Source organism: Manihot esculenta, chromosome 15 (genome assembly GCF_001659605.2).
Source record: "Manihot esculenta cultivar AM560-2 chromosome 15, M.esculenta_v8, whole genome shotgun sequence".
NCBI classification, from domain to species: Eukaryota; Viridiplantae; Streptophyta; class Magnoliopsida; order Malpighiales; family Euphorbiaceae; genus Manihot; species Manihot esculenta.
Window position 1 is genome coordinate 13,708,786 of NC_035175.2, and position 13,347 is coordinate 13,722,132.

At 33.3% G+C, this 13,347-nt stretch overlaps 1 pseudogene; it reads left to right on the top strand.

The window, feature by feature from the left end:
* Positions 1 to 6,517: 6,517 nt before the first annotated feature.
* LOC110601970 lies at positions 6,518 to 11,285 on the top strand (annotated as a pseudogene).
* The last annotated feature ends 2,062 nt before the right edge of the window (positions 11,286 to 13,347 follow it).

The window sequence follows — 13,347 nt, forward strand, 5'->3', positions numbered from 1 at the left end:
CTGACTCGGAACCTGCACAACTGGAGTTAGGGGAGAGGGATGAGCTACTATAGCCCAGTGAGTAGAACAGTAATAAAGAACAGGTGAGAAAACATGCTCTCATGAATGGTATCACATCACACATAATCACACCATCTCAGTATGGACGGATCAACACTCCCTCTATCTGGGTCCAGCCCACAAAGGAGCTTTTAGGACTGCATCTCATCTGGGGTACCGAAGTACCATGTGCCTGGTCCCCTTAGGGCTGTTCCAGGTCTTTGTGCCTGGTCCCCGTAGGGCTGTTCCAGGTCTTTTCTTCGAGGGCTATTGAATCCATACTATGTCCATACAGGCATAGAAACAATGTACAAGGAGCAATGCCAAGTACAAGGATAAATGCAATGCAGCATATTCGTGTCCACTAATGCACTCACCCTATAGCATATTCATGATGCATGAAGCATGATAAAATATTCATTTCTCATATTCAAACATTAAGTTCCGTTCCACTCACCTCGGGTTGACTCTGAACTGACTCTGCAGGTTCTGAAACTGGACTCACTGCTGACCTCCCTGATTCCTCTGGTCCGTACCTACACAGGTGGACTCAAATGAGGGACCAAACTCACTCAAGAACATTTCTAAGAAACTCCCCAAAAACCCTCTACAAACTCCCCAAACAATCACATAAAACATGCAAAAGAAAGCTGGACAGGGCACTTTCGGCGGCAGGTTCGGCGGCCGAAACCCCTCTCCAGAGACGAAACTCATACATGTTCGGCGGCACCTTCGGCAGCCGAAAGTCTCGTCCAGAGACGAAACTCAACCTTCGGCGGCACTTTCGGCGGCCGAACCTTGCCTCCAGAGACGAAAGTCCCAAGTTTCGGGGGCAAGCTTTGGCAGCCGAAACTGCCTCCACAAGGGGTTCGGAGGCCGAACCTTCCTTCGGCGGCCGAACCTGGTTTTGCCCGTTGGGCAGAACCCTGCTCTATTTCATGCAAAACTTACCCAAACCGTACCCAACATGCATCTCAACTACTCCCAACTAGCATATACACATAGAGATGCACAAAGGGGTCTAAAACTAACCTAAAACCCCAAACAAACATAGCACATAACACTCAAACATGCTTGAACACCAAAGATCACCAAAAACCTCACCTAAACCTAAACATGCATACTACCCACACAACCTTCATAAAACCTTCAAAAATCATCAAAGAAGCTCAGGATCTTCACTGACCTCTTAAGGAACTTGAGGATGAAGGATCCTAACGTGGAGATATGGAGAAATCCTCTCTCAAAGCTCCAAGCTTCAAACCTTGGTTATTTTGCTCAAATCTTCCAAACAACAACAAAACTCTTAAAAACTTTGAAGGATTTGGTGAAAAACATGGAAAACATGAAAGTCAACTTGAGAAGGTTTTGGTTCACCTTTGGCTGCAAGTGGAGGAGAAATATCCTCCTTCCACCGACCTTTGGCCCTTAAATAGGTGGCTGGCCAGACCACCTTCGGCAGCCGAACGTGAATCCGAAACCATGCAATGTTCGGCGGCCGAAAGTGACCTTCGGCGGCCGAACCTTTGCATTTCTCCCTTATTGCTTTTCTTTCAAAACTCATTTCCTTTCACACGTAAAAACATGCAAAACTCTTTAAAACACACCTGAAAACATATGTCTTACCCTTCTCGAGGGTTCCGACACCCGAGCTTCCACCAGACGACAGGAATTCCGAGGCCGGACTCGAGCCGGGTATTACAATAACGAAATTAAACTAAGTCGCCCCAACGCCTGTATCGTGTAACAATGCGACCTGCTAAAGGTCGATGCAACGCTCACGGCGCCAAGGCGCCAAAGCGCCAAAGCACCATGCCGATCTCAAGAAAATGAGCCCGGTACTGGTAAATCCAATAGACAGACCGAATTAAGGCGAGGCGAATCCTAAGCAAAATACATACCAAAGTACAGAACCAAACAAAGAATCAGGGGCAATCATAAGAGGCACCGACCTTGAAAATTGACCGCTAGCACTAAACCAGCTCAACTAGCCTAGAGAGAGGTCTAAGCAGCAAAGAGCCCGCAAAACGCTTGAGGGTAGATAGCCTAGAGAACACTCGGGGGCAAAAAACCCAACTAACCGATACATACACGAGAGTCAAATGCTCAGATAAAGAATCAAGGAGACAGGAGCAACGTAAAAAGCCAAATAAACCATTCTGAACGACCGAATGGGGCAGTAGAAAGCCCTGACTCATTAGGATACAAAAGAATCGAGCTCCCTCCATGAAAAGGCCCACAAATGCAGGAACACATAAAAGGATAAACGAAGGCAAAGGACCGTGCTCACAACTCGGATTAATTTGCAATAAACAAACATTTAGCAAGAATAACCCAGGAAGAGGAACACGACAAAAGAACGAGCTCTCTATCCCAGTGGAGCACACAACTCAAACCTCACTAACTGCCAAAAGGTTATCTCAAGAGAGACAAGGCGTCTGAGCTCGTAACAAGAACAAGATTTAAAATCATCTAAAGTGGGGCACTCATACAAATAAGACATTTCTCTAGGTATTATGTATTCGAGCTCACAACAATGACGAGATCGTGAGTCAAAAACAGAAATGCCCTCATGGGAATAAGAAAAACTCGCAAGTCAGAAGCTTAACCAGACTCCGAGCTCTTAGCCCGGGTCAGTTCGACTAGCAAAGTCCCAGTAGAGCCAACCTGGTCCATCAAGTAAGTAAAATTGACAAAGCCAGAAGACAGTCTGAGTAGAAAATAATGATGATGCACAGGCCGAGGTGAAATATCATTCATTATCAAGAACCCATCTCCAGATCGCCATACATTTAAACACCAAAGTAAAGAGAAAAAGAAATAAGGCAAATAAAGGACGTTTTGACAAGAGCTGTTCTCGAGCTGCACGGTCATTAATGGAGCCTAAGTATTTACCCCCTCACCAGTCATGGAATAACTGCTGAGGAGGTAAAGGGGCAATTGATAACCTCCAGATCTTTCCTAGCCCAGGAATAAGGTCGGATCCAAAAGAAAGTCACAGGTCCAAAGCCCATCAGATCATATGCTCGAAAGACGGCTCGACTTCACGAGCCTGGGCCAGCGACCCAGGGCAATCCGGATCAGATACGAGCACAAGCCCAATCACTCACCAACCCTGTTCGCATGTGTGCCAGGGTGAATTAAATGGCCGCCTGCGGGGAGAAGGGCCTGACACGTCCGTACGTACGGGCCTGAAGGACACAAACAGGTAGCACTATAGATGTGGGGGGGGCAGGAAAAAAGGTAAGCTCTCTTTTCTTCTTCTTCTTCTTCTTCTTCTGGAGGGCCTCCATATTTTCTCTGAAAATTCGGGCCTATCCATGAAATATTATCTCATAAATCTGACTTGGGCGTCGGAGGGTCTCCACCGGGGGCATCCCCGGTAGACTCCTGACCGTTTTTCCTTATTTTGCAGGTCTTTTCATCAAACATAATATTGAAAGACCCATTTGATGGACCCATATGATGGACTAAGAAGAAAGTCAGATCTATCATGGAGCAGGAAGAGAAAAGATTTATCAAATTTTTTTATTTTTTTTCCTCTGATTAATTTTATTAGCGCTTTAAATATCAGAAAAATATAAAAATATTTTTTAAAAATATATTTTATTAAAATAATATTTTCTGTAAAATAAACGAGCTTAAATGTTAAAAATATGTTTTTTTTAGAAAAAGTATTTATTATTATTTTCTTTTGGAAAGGGACGGTAGAAGTTTGTTTCCAATCGTTGAATTTAACGTGCATTAAGCTGCTGTTGGCAATTGCAGATAATTTATGTAACGCGAAGACTCACGAGAAGAACTTGACCCCTTTCATAATTAGCATATGGACTTATGCACCGGACTCCTCTCATTGCTTGGAAGCTTACCCAAATAATAATAATAATAATAATATATTAATATTTTTATTAAAAACAATTATACATATATTTATATATATTATAAAGGTAAAATAATTATTTAAGATATTTTTAATACGATCGAAATAGAGCTATCCTATGATTGATTAATCATATAAAAAAAAGGATATGAGTTGATTAGCGTTATGAGTTGATTAGCGTTTATAGCGATTATTTCGACGTTCAAGTCAGTAAACTGAAAAATAGAGTATATATAAAAATTTTTTAAATTTTAATAATAATTATATAAAAATTATATATTTTATTTTTGTGATTTTTATTTTTTATACTGTAAAAAAATAAAATTAATTATAATATTTTTTAAAAATTTAATTGATACTGATTAATTAATGAAAGATCCTATCAACTAATTAATCGGTAATTCTATAATTACAAATATAACGAAAATATGTTAAATCATATCTGGTAGAATGATGTGACAATTAATAAAAAATTAAATGTTATGGTATTCGAGTTTTCTTTTCTATAGATAGGTGCGTGTATTAATTTATCATATTTTACAATAGTTAATAATTTATTTTGAATAAGTTAATTCTATAAATAAAAATATTAAAAAATAAAAAATAAAACGAAATTGTTTTTCAAAATCCATCACGGGAGCTATTCCAAAATAGTATCTAAAACCATGATAATAAGATTCAGATGGATTAAATTAGCCATCCCTACCTTAAAAATATATTAATTTTTATTTGACAATAAATTTTTTTATTTTTTTTCCTCTGATTAATTTTATTAGCGCTTTAAATATCAGAAAATATAAAAAATACTTTTTAAAAATATATTTTATTTAAAATAATATTTTCTGTAAAATAAAAGAGCTTAAATGTTAAAAATATGTTTCTTTTAGAAAAAGTATTTATTATTATTATTTTTTGGAGAGGGACAGTAGAAGTTTGTTTCCAATCGTTGAATTCAAGTACATTAAGCTGCTGTTGGCAATTGCAGAGAATTTATGTAATGCGAAGACTCATGAGAAGACCTTGACCCCTTTCATCTAAAGAGAATAGCTAGAATTGGCATATGGACTTATGCACCCGGACTCCTCTCATTGCTCGGAAGCTTACCTAAATAATTGGAATTTTTTTTGCCACTGGATGTAGTTAGCATTGGTGAAATTTACTCGCACTTTCGCGAGGACCAAACTTTTATCGTTGAAAACGATATCTTATGCTGCTACCTACTCTGTACTGTGAGAGAATTTAAAGACATAGGAAAGATGTGGATATTTAGACATAAACAAAAGTGTTAAACATTAGAAAAACAGCATAACTGTGATTTGCATGAAATTACAATGTAATTAAGAATAAGCACGTGTATATGAAATGATTCCCATAAAATGATAACGTATCTAATACTGGATTTTATTAAAATTAATTAATTAGCCATTTATTTTACTTTAATTGTCATTTTATATTAAAGGCCAATATAGAATCACACAATTCATTGTATAATTTATCCTCCTAATGACTCTGCGGCAACACCTTTAAAATATCCATTTCTTTCTCTTCCCCACCAAAATATTTAGCAAATATTTATTATTTAATTCTTGAGTTTTGTTATAAATAATAATTTAATTTTTATATTTTAAAAATTATATTATTTAATCTATCATATTTTTTTCCTCATACATTTTTATACTTCCTCGATTTTATAATTTTTATTCATATTCTTTTAATTGTTTTAAAAGTATTGTTAACTTTCATTTTTTTTAGATTATTATAATACTGTTTTATTTTATTTTATTTTTAAATAACCTTTTAAAATATTTTTTAATATTTAATAAACTTTAATATATTTAAAATAAATATAATTAAAAATGAATAAAAAATTTATATTTTTTAATATACGTGAAAAATAAAACGAATAAAAATTATAAAAGGAAAATATTATTCTATTCATTTATGATTATTTATTATTTAATACTTAAATATTATAATATTTATAATTATATTTTTCAATTTTAAAATTTATTCTAATTTTATCCTCATATTTATATTTTTATCTCTCCCATTTTTTTTATATATCTTCTTTTGGAGATGAAAAAAAAATTAATAAATGAAATTATAAATAATTATAAAATTAATGATAAAATTGTTAATAATCACAATATATAAAAACTATATAATTACATTCATAAACTTAGTCTGATTGTAAATGTATCAGACTTAGTCTAATAGTAATATATTTAAATAAATTTGAAAGATTTCAAATTTTATTTCTTGAATTTTTAATTTTTATTTTTAAAAAAATAGAAATTATATAATAATTTAATTTTAAAATAAACAGTAAAATATAAGATAAATTGAAAAATTAAGTGATTAAATAATTTAATTTTAAAATAAAAAAATTAAATTATTATTAGTGATAAAATTTAGAAATTAATCTGTAAATTTTTTAAAAAAAAATTATTTGATAAATTACATATAAAAACATGTGAAATTTTTTTTTTTTTAATTAAAGATACACACAGTATGCATAATCAATTACTGTTACAGTACACTTATTTAAAGGTCCTCTCAAGGCTTAACAGTACACTTATTTAAAGGTCCTCTCAAGGCTCTAAGCTATGTCCATTGGATGACAAGCTATTTACACTACCACACTTGTCTCTCTCTCCTCAGCTCATATCCCCTTCCACAGTTCCACTTCCCTGCTTCTTTTTGCCCTTTAAACCTTAATTTCCACCATCCCAACTTCAAAAACCATTTCCTCCATTAATTCAACATACTCATACATGGAGTTTTCAAGCCTTGTCTTTCTCTTTCTCCTCCTCCTCCAAGCTTTCTTCTTCATAGCCTGTAAGTTCCAATTCTATCTTTTTCTTTTTCTTGATGTGAGAATTCTATACTTCCCAAGTCTTTTCTTTGGAAATCTTTCTGTATTTGTCAAGTTTCACTGATTCTAAGCCACCATGTATTCAATGCTTCCGCTGGGAAACGACGACTTTTGCTTCCTTCTTTCGGCAATTTGATTATTTTATTTCTTTTTTTTTTTCTTGCAGGGTCGCAGTCATTTATTGGAATTAACTATGGTTCACTTGCCGATAACCTTCCGCCACCGACGGCCACCGCTAAGCTTCTTCAATCCACGTCAATACAGAAAGTGAGGCTCTACGGTGCCGATCCAGCTGTTCTCAAGGCTCTTGCCAATACTGGGATTGGGATCGTCATCGGTGCTGCAAATGGTGATATCCCTCCTTTGGCTTCCGATCCCAACTCAGCCACTCAATGGATCAACGCGAATATCTTGCCTTACTACCCAGCTAGCAAAATCATTCTCGTCACCATTGGTAACGAGGTCACTCCACATCTTCACCTTCAACTTCTTATAAGATACCTAGAATTTTTCACAATTTTCATTACAATACTGCTAAAAAAATTCGAGCAAAATTGGTTTGACACGAAAAATTCGAGAAATAAAATATGATTTTCCGGTGAACTGACTTAACAGGTACTCTTATCTGGAGACCAAAATCTGATCTCTCAGCTATTACCTGCAATGCAAAATATGGAAAACGCACTTAAAGCCGCCTCACTCGATGGCAAGATCAAAGTGTCCACCGTCCATTCCATGGCCGTCTTGTCTCAGTCTGACCCACCGTCTTCGGGGCTGTTCAACCCGTCTTACCAAGATACGATGAGAGGGTTACTCCAGTTCCAGAGAGACAACGGCTCACCTCTCGCCATCAACCCGTACCCGTTTTTCGCTTACCAGAGTGACCCCAGACCAGAGACCCTGGCTTTTTGCCTGTTTCAACCCAACTCGGGACGAGTCGACTCGGGCAATGGGATTCTGTACATGAACATGTTTGACGCTCAGGTGAGGTCAATAGTCAATTAATTGTTTTAATTCAATTCTTCCAGAATATATATTTTCTCTTTTTTTTTTTTTTTCTTTTTTTTTTAAGAAAGGAGCGGACAGTAATAGGTTTTGATGGGCTGGGCCTGGTCCGCGGCCCAAATGGACAAGAGAACTTTGGGACAGGCTTATAGTTGACATAAATGATTTAAGAAATTTTTACACACTTATTTGTATATATATTTGATTAATAAATAAATTAAAATTATAGTAAATTTTACATAATTGACGGAATATATACAACACGTGTAAAAAATTGCTAAGCTGGATTTTGGTTTGCTTAAGGTATGAGTTCGAATCAGGTGTAGGCAAGAGTGGACGATGCTGACGTGGGACTTTTCTGGGGGATTAGATTCTCTGCGCTCGCGTTTCAACTTTTCCCAAAAGAGCATTTACAGTTTTCTTAGGGGAACAGGCGTTAGGTTAAGTTTCTTCTAGATAGCTACTTTTGATCGGCCGATGACATCTTGCCAATTGTCACTTTACTCTAGCCTTTGCTTCAAACTTTCCAAATTAGACTCGGAAATTAAAATTTATATCTTGATGAGTCCGCTAGTCTCTCATGTAGTGATGACCCCACAAATGCATTATTAATGATAATATAACGGAAAAATTTTTGAAGATAAATTATGGAATTTTTATAGTAATAGGTGTATTTGAGGGCAAATTTTTTTAAGAAATGGAAGATTTTTAGATATTTTAAAATGTCCATCAACTTACCAAATTGGTAAGTTGGAAAAATGTTAATATCTTGTGTTCCATTGAGGTGAGAAGTAGAGGATTGTCTCTTGCTGCGTAGCCCACAGTTATTATTCGGCTGATGGGCTTCCATTGAGTGAAGAAAAATATACCTGGCTTAAAGTTCTGGTTATCTCAATAGTTTTCCCTATATATACTGTGAAAGCTTCACGGGGTTTACTTGAAAATTTTTCTGTGCTGATGTGAAATTAGAAAAAGTAGTTGCTCCACTTGGCTTAAAACTGTTGTGTCAATCATAGTTTTTCAATTCTACCGTTAAGAGTACACGCATCTGCTAAGAAAGGTTATGAAAAGCATTTGAAACTAATCCCTCTCTTGCTTTTTTCATGAAAGGATAGTGATTTGTTAACACTAAATTTCACTTTGATGTGACTTGTTGTGCACCATGACAAGCTGGCCACTTCTATGTTAACCTTTTAAATCAAGTCCTTCCACTATTTGAATCATTATTGAAGCTGAACAATGGATTGCAGAGTGGGGAAAAAGGTTAAGTTCAGGGACCTCAACGATCCCATACTGCTAAGAAACAATCTTGGTAAAAGCTTGTACAAAATTAGTTTGTATCTCTAATCCTTCTTCTCTTCATTTTGTCATATCGTATTCATGTGGACACGATATAGCATGGAACACAATATGAAATATGTATCTGACACATTTATGCAATCGGACTCCCAAATGACAGAGATCTCTAAACATGAAAAGAGCACTCTTTTCTTTCAAGACAAAGATATCTAATTGCGTTTTGATGATTTATTTAGACTAATTATTCTTACTTAATTTTATATTGTTTATTCTATTTTATTTTTTTATAATATAATGTATCCGAATAGTCTAAATTTAAATACATATTTCTGTATTTTCAATTTATAAAATTGATAAATTAGACATAGGGGTATATACCTATTTTTGACACTTTACCTGAGTCCGAGTAACATAGGTATATATTAGCTCACATAGTATTTTAGAGTGCTGCAATTAGTCCAATCCTTAGGATGGATTTCATTTAGTTAAGGATGTCTTGGAAAATGATTTGCAGGTGGATGCTATTCGGTCTGCCTTGAATGCAATGGGATTCAATGATATTGAGATATTGGTTGCTGAGACAGGATGGCCTTACCATGGCGACAGTAACGAGGTTGGACCAAGTATTGAGAATGCAAGAGCCTATAATGGCAATTTGATAGCTCACCTTAGATCATTGGTTGGCACCCCATTAATGCCTGGAAAATCTGTAGATACATAATTTTTTGCACTTTATGATGAGGATTTGAAGCCTGGGCCTGCCTCTGAAAGAGCATTTGGCCTTTTCAAACCTGATCTTTCCATGACATATGATGTTGGTCTCTCAAAGAGCAGCCTGGTAAGAGAATATTTTCATGTCTGCAACCAGAAGCCTCAGTGGAAGTTTTCTTAAAGTTATGTTGTCCTAATAGTCATTCTTTGAAATTTGAGGATTAATTTTTGTTGGTTCATCCTCAGAGTCCATCTCCATCAAACCCCAAAACACCAACAACTCCATCAGTTAAACCAAAAGGAGCAGACTGGTGCATGCCCAAGTCTGGTGTTTCTGATGCTCAATTGCAGGCAAGTCTTGACTATGCATGTGGTCAAGGCATAGATTGCAGCCCAATTCAACCAGGAGGTGCATGTTTTGAGCCAAATACTCTAGCTTGTCATGCTGCTTATGCCATGAACTTATACTACCAGAACTCTGAGAAGAATCCATGGAATTGCGATTTCTCGCAGACTGCCGCACTCACATCACAAAATCCCAGTAATCTTTCTTTAACTTCAGCTCTCTTCTTGGTTTATGCAACTCTTACAATGAAACAGTGGCCATATAACTTTAGGGACTACATATGTGCACATCTTGCTGGTTAGGAATGGATAATTTTGGGAATAACTAATAGCAACTCTGGCTTATTTGAACTCGAGATCTCACACAACTGCAGTACCAAATGAACTAAATCCATTAATACTAATGCAAAAGCTTATTAGCTTTTGATTTTTATGACAGTTTTATAGGGTTAATGACCCCACCAACACCCAAAATAAAATTTGATTATAAAAAAAATTATTTTATTTCAGTTAATTTGGTTATAACCTATCAAATATTTCAATTTTAGTTAGATTCAATTTTCTTTAAATTTTGGTTCGATTAATATTTTAATAATTAAAATAAATTGAATTAACTGCATACTTACTCTACATATTAGCATTTCCTGTTTATTTTTGTTTTTGGCTGCTGGTCTGAATTTTATATTGATTTGTTTTCTTGTAGGTTACAATGGTTGTGTTTACCCTGGAGGGAGTACCTAAAAAGCAAGAGAAAATTCACCAGACAATGAACGAATAAAAGTGAATATCTAAATAAAGAATGGTAAATCTTAATGGGTTCTTATTTATAATTGTAATTGTAAATTCTTCCTTTGATTGGGAAGCATTGGTGTAGAACTCTCTCTCTCTCTCTCTCTCTCTGTAGTCATGTGACCTAATCTTGTTAGGTTGTTCAAAAAGTGGAATCACATTAGAGAAGAATTGAAACTTCAGACAAATTAGGTCACAGGGTTTTGTTTGTGTACTGTGTTTCAAATTTTTAATCATGTGTATTGTGGGTGAGGCTGGCTCAAGGTTTGGCATTTAGCCCTTTTTTTCCCTAATGCACCAAACTGCAAATCTATTGGAAGGATCAAGTTGAGATTTCTTCTCTCTCTGTGTTTTCTTGGAAAAGATTATTAGGCCACATGCCAAATAATGAATTTGATTTGAATGATAATAAAATTTAATGAGTTTTGGAATTAGGAATTGTTCTGTGCGTTGACGACACATATTGTTTTTTTTTTTTTTTTAATTATACGTTTTGAGTTCAACAATAAAAACTCTTACATATTGCAATGCGATTAAAATTAATGCAAATATATAAAATAATGATAGATTATAGATTTATTGATTATTAATTGTAATTATTAACTTTTATGGTAGCATATATTTAATAAATCAATAAGTATATGCATTGTGTGCAAATTTATGATTTAATTTAATAAAATTAAATTAATAATCTAATATTTCAATGTTATGTATTTATACAATAGCTAGCTAGATATCAGATCTGTATGAATTTTATGGTATAGATCTGTATGAATTTTATGGTATGGTAGAGCATTAGGGTTCAGTCTCTTTAAAAATTTTATACTCTTTGGTATGCTTCATTTTATAATAAAAAAATTTAAATAAATTTTTATAAAATTATATAAATATTTATTTTTTTTTAAATTAAAAATAATTAAATTTTTTATTTTAAATAGTTTTTTAAAAAAATAATTAAATTAAATTCACATTAAATTCTTGATTTTAAATTAAGGATGATTGCACTCAAACTTAACTTAAGAGAAATGTATTTAAATAAATTTGAAAGATATCATATTTTACTTTTTTAATTTTCATTTAAGAAAAAAATAATTACACTCACTGTTTAAATAAATGCTAAATTTAAAAAATCTCAATTTTACTCTTTTAATTTTTTATTTTATTTTTTAAAAAAATAATAATAAAGGGTGGTTTGTTAAATATAGGTGTCTACTTTAATGCGTGGGTTGCAACTAGTTTGGATATGGGTTTTCATAGGATAACAATAAGCATGGACTCTCTTAAGTAGAAATATAAATGAATTGACTAAAATTGAATTTTGAAAAGTTTCACTTCTTTTTTTAAGACAATGTTATTTTAACCATTTAAAATTTTTGGGAAGGTATCCACAAGAGAGGAGAGTTGGTACTCTAGAGCTATACCATGGGCCATGTATATTAAAGGGTTTGGCCCTTTTTTTTTTTCCCGAACATCCAAACATTGCAAAAAGAAAAAAGAAAGCTTAAATGGATTAGATTACAGAAGCCTTTGAGCCCAATTACAAATAGACAGCTTATTTACAATCCAACCCAATAGGCTGCTAACATGGGAAGCTCAACTTTGCCATCGAAACAGAATTTGCCCATCCAATACATGTGTACTAACATTTATTATTTAATTTTTAAATAATTTATAAGTAATAAAATATATTTGAATTTGTTGGAATAAAAAATTTAAAAATTGAAAATAATTTTATTTTAAAAAATATGTATAGTAAGTTTTACTTGTTTATAATAGTATATTTTAAAATAAATCAAATCACTCAAATAAACCCAATTAAAATAACAAATCAACTATCAACTAAATAAAATAACCAAATCATCACAAGTAAAGATAAAACTGCTACACATCACTCTACACTGCTACAGCACTGTTCGTGACTGCAATAATAATCGATGTTCGTGACTGTGATAATAATCGAAACAAAACTTGCTTAACAACAATAACCAAAATAAAATTTTAAAGAATAAAGACGACCAAACATAAAAAATAATAAAATAATAAAAATATGCAAAATAAAAAAATTAAATAATATAAATAATTAAAATTATAAAAATATAAGATTAGGTTTCGTTTATTTTCAAAAAATAATTTATATTTTAAAAATATTTTTCATTAAAATATTAAAAAATTTTACGTGAAAAATATTTTAGAATAAATATAATTTATTTTTATTATTTAATTTTAATTAAAAAAATAAAATATATTAGTACATTTATATATGAACATTTTAATAAAATTTAAAAAAAACAAAATTAACTTTTTTAAAAGAAAAAAATATTTTATTAAAATAAATTTTTTATAAATGAATATTTTTATTAACTATTTTTTTTAAAAAATACGCTGGATATCAGAAAGTATGAAA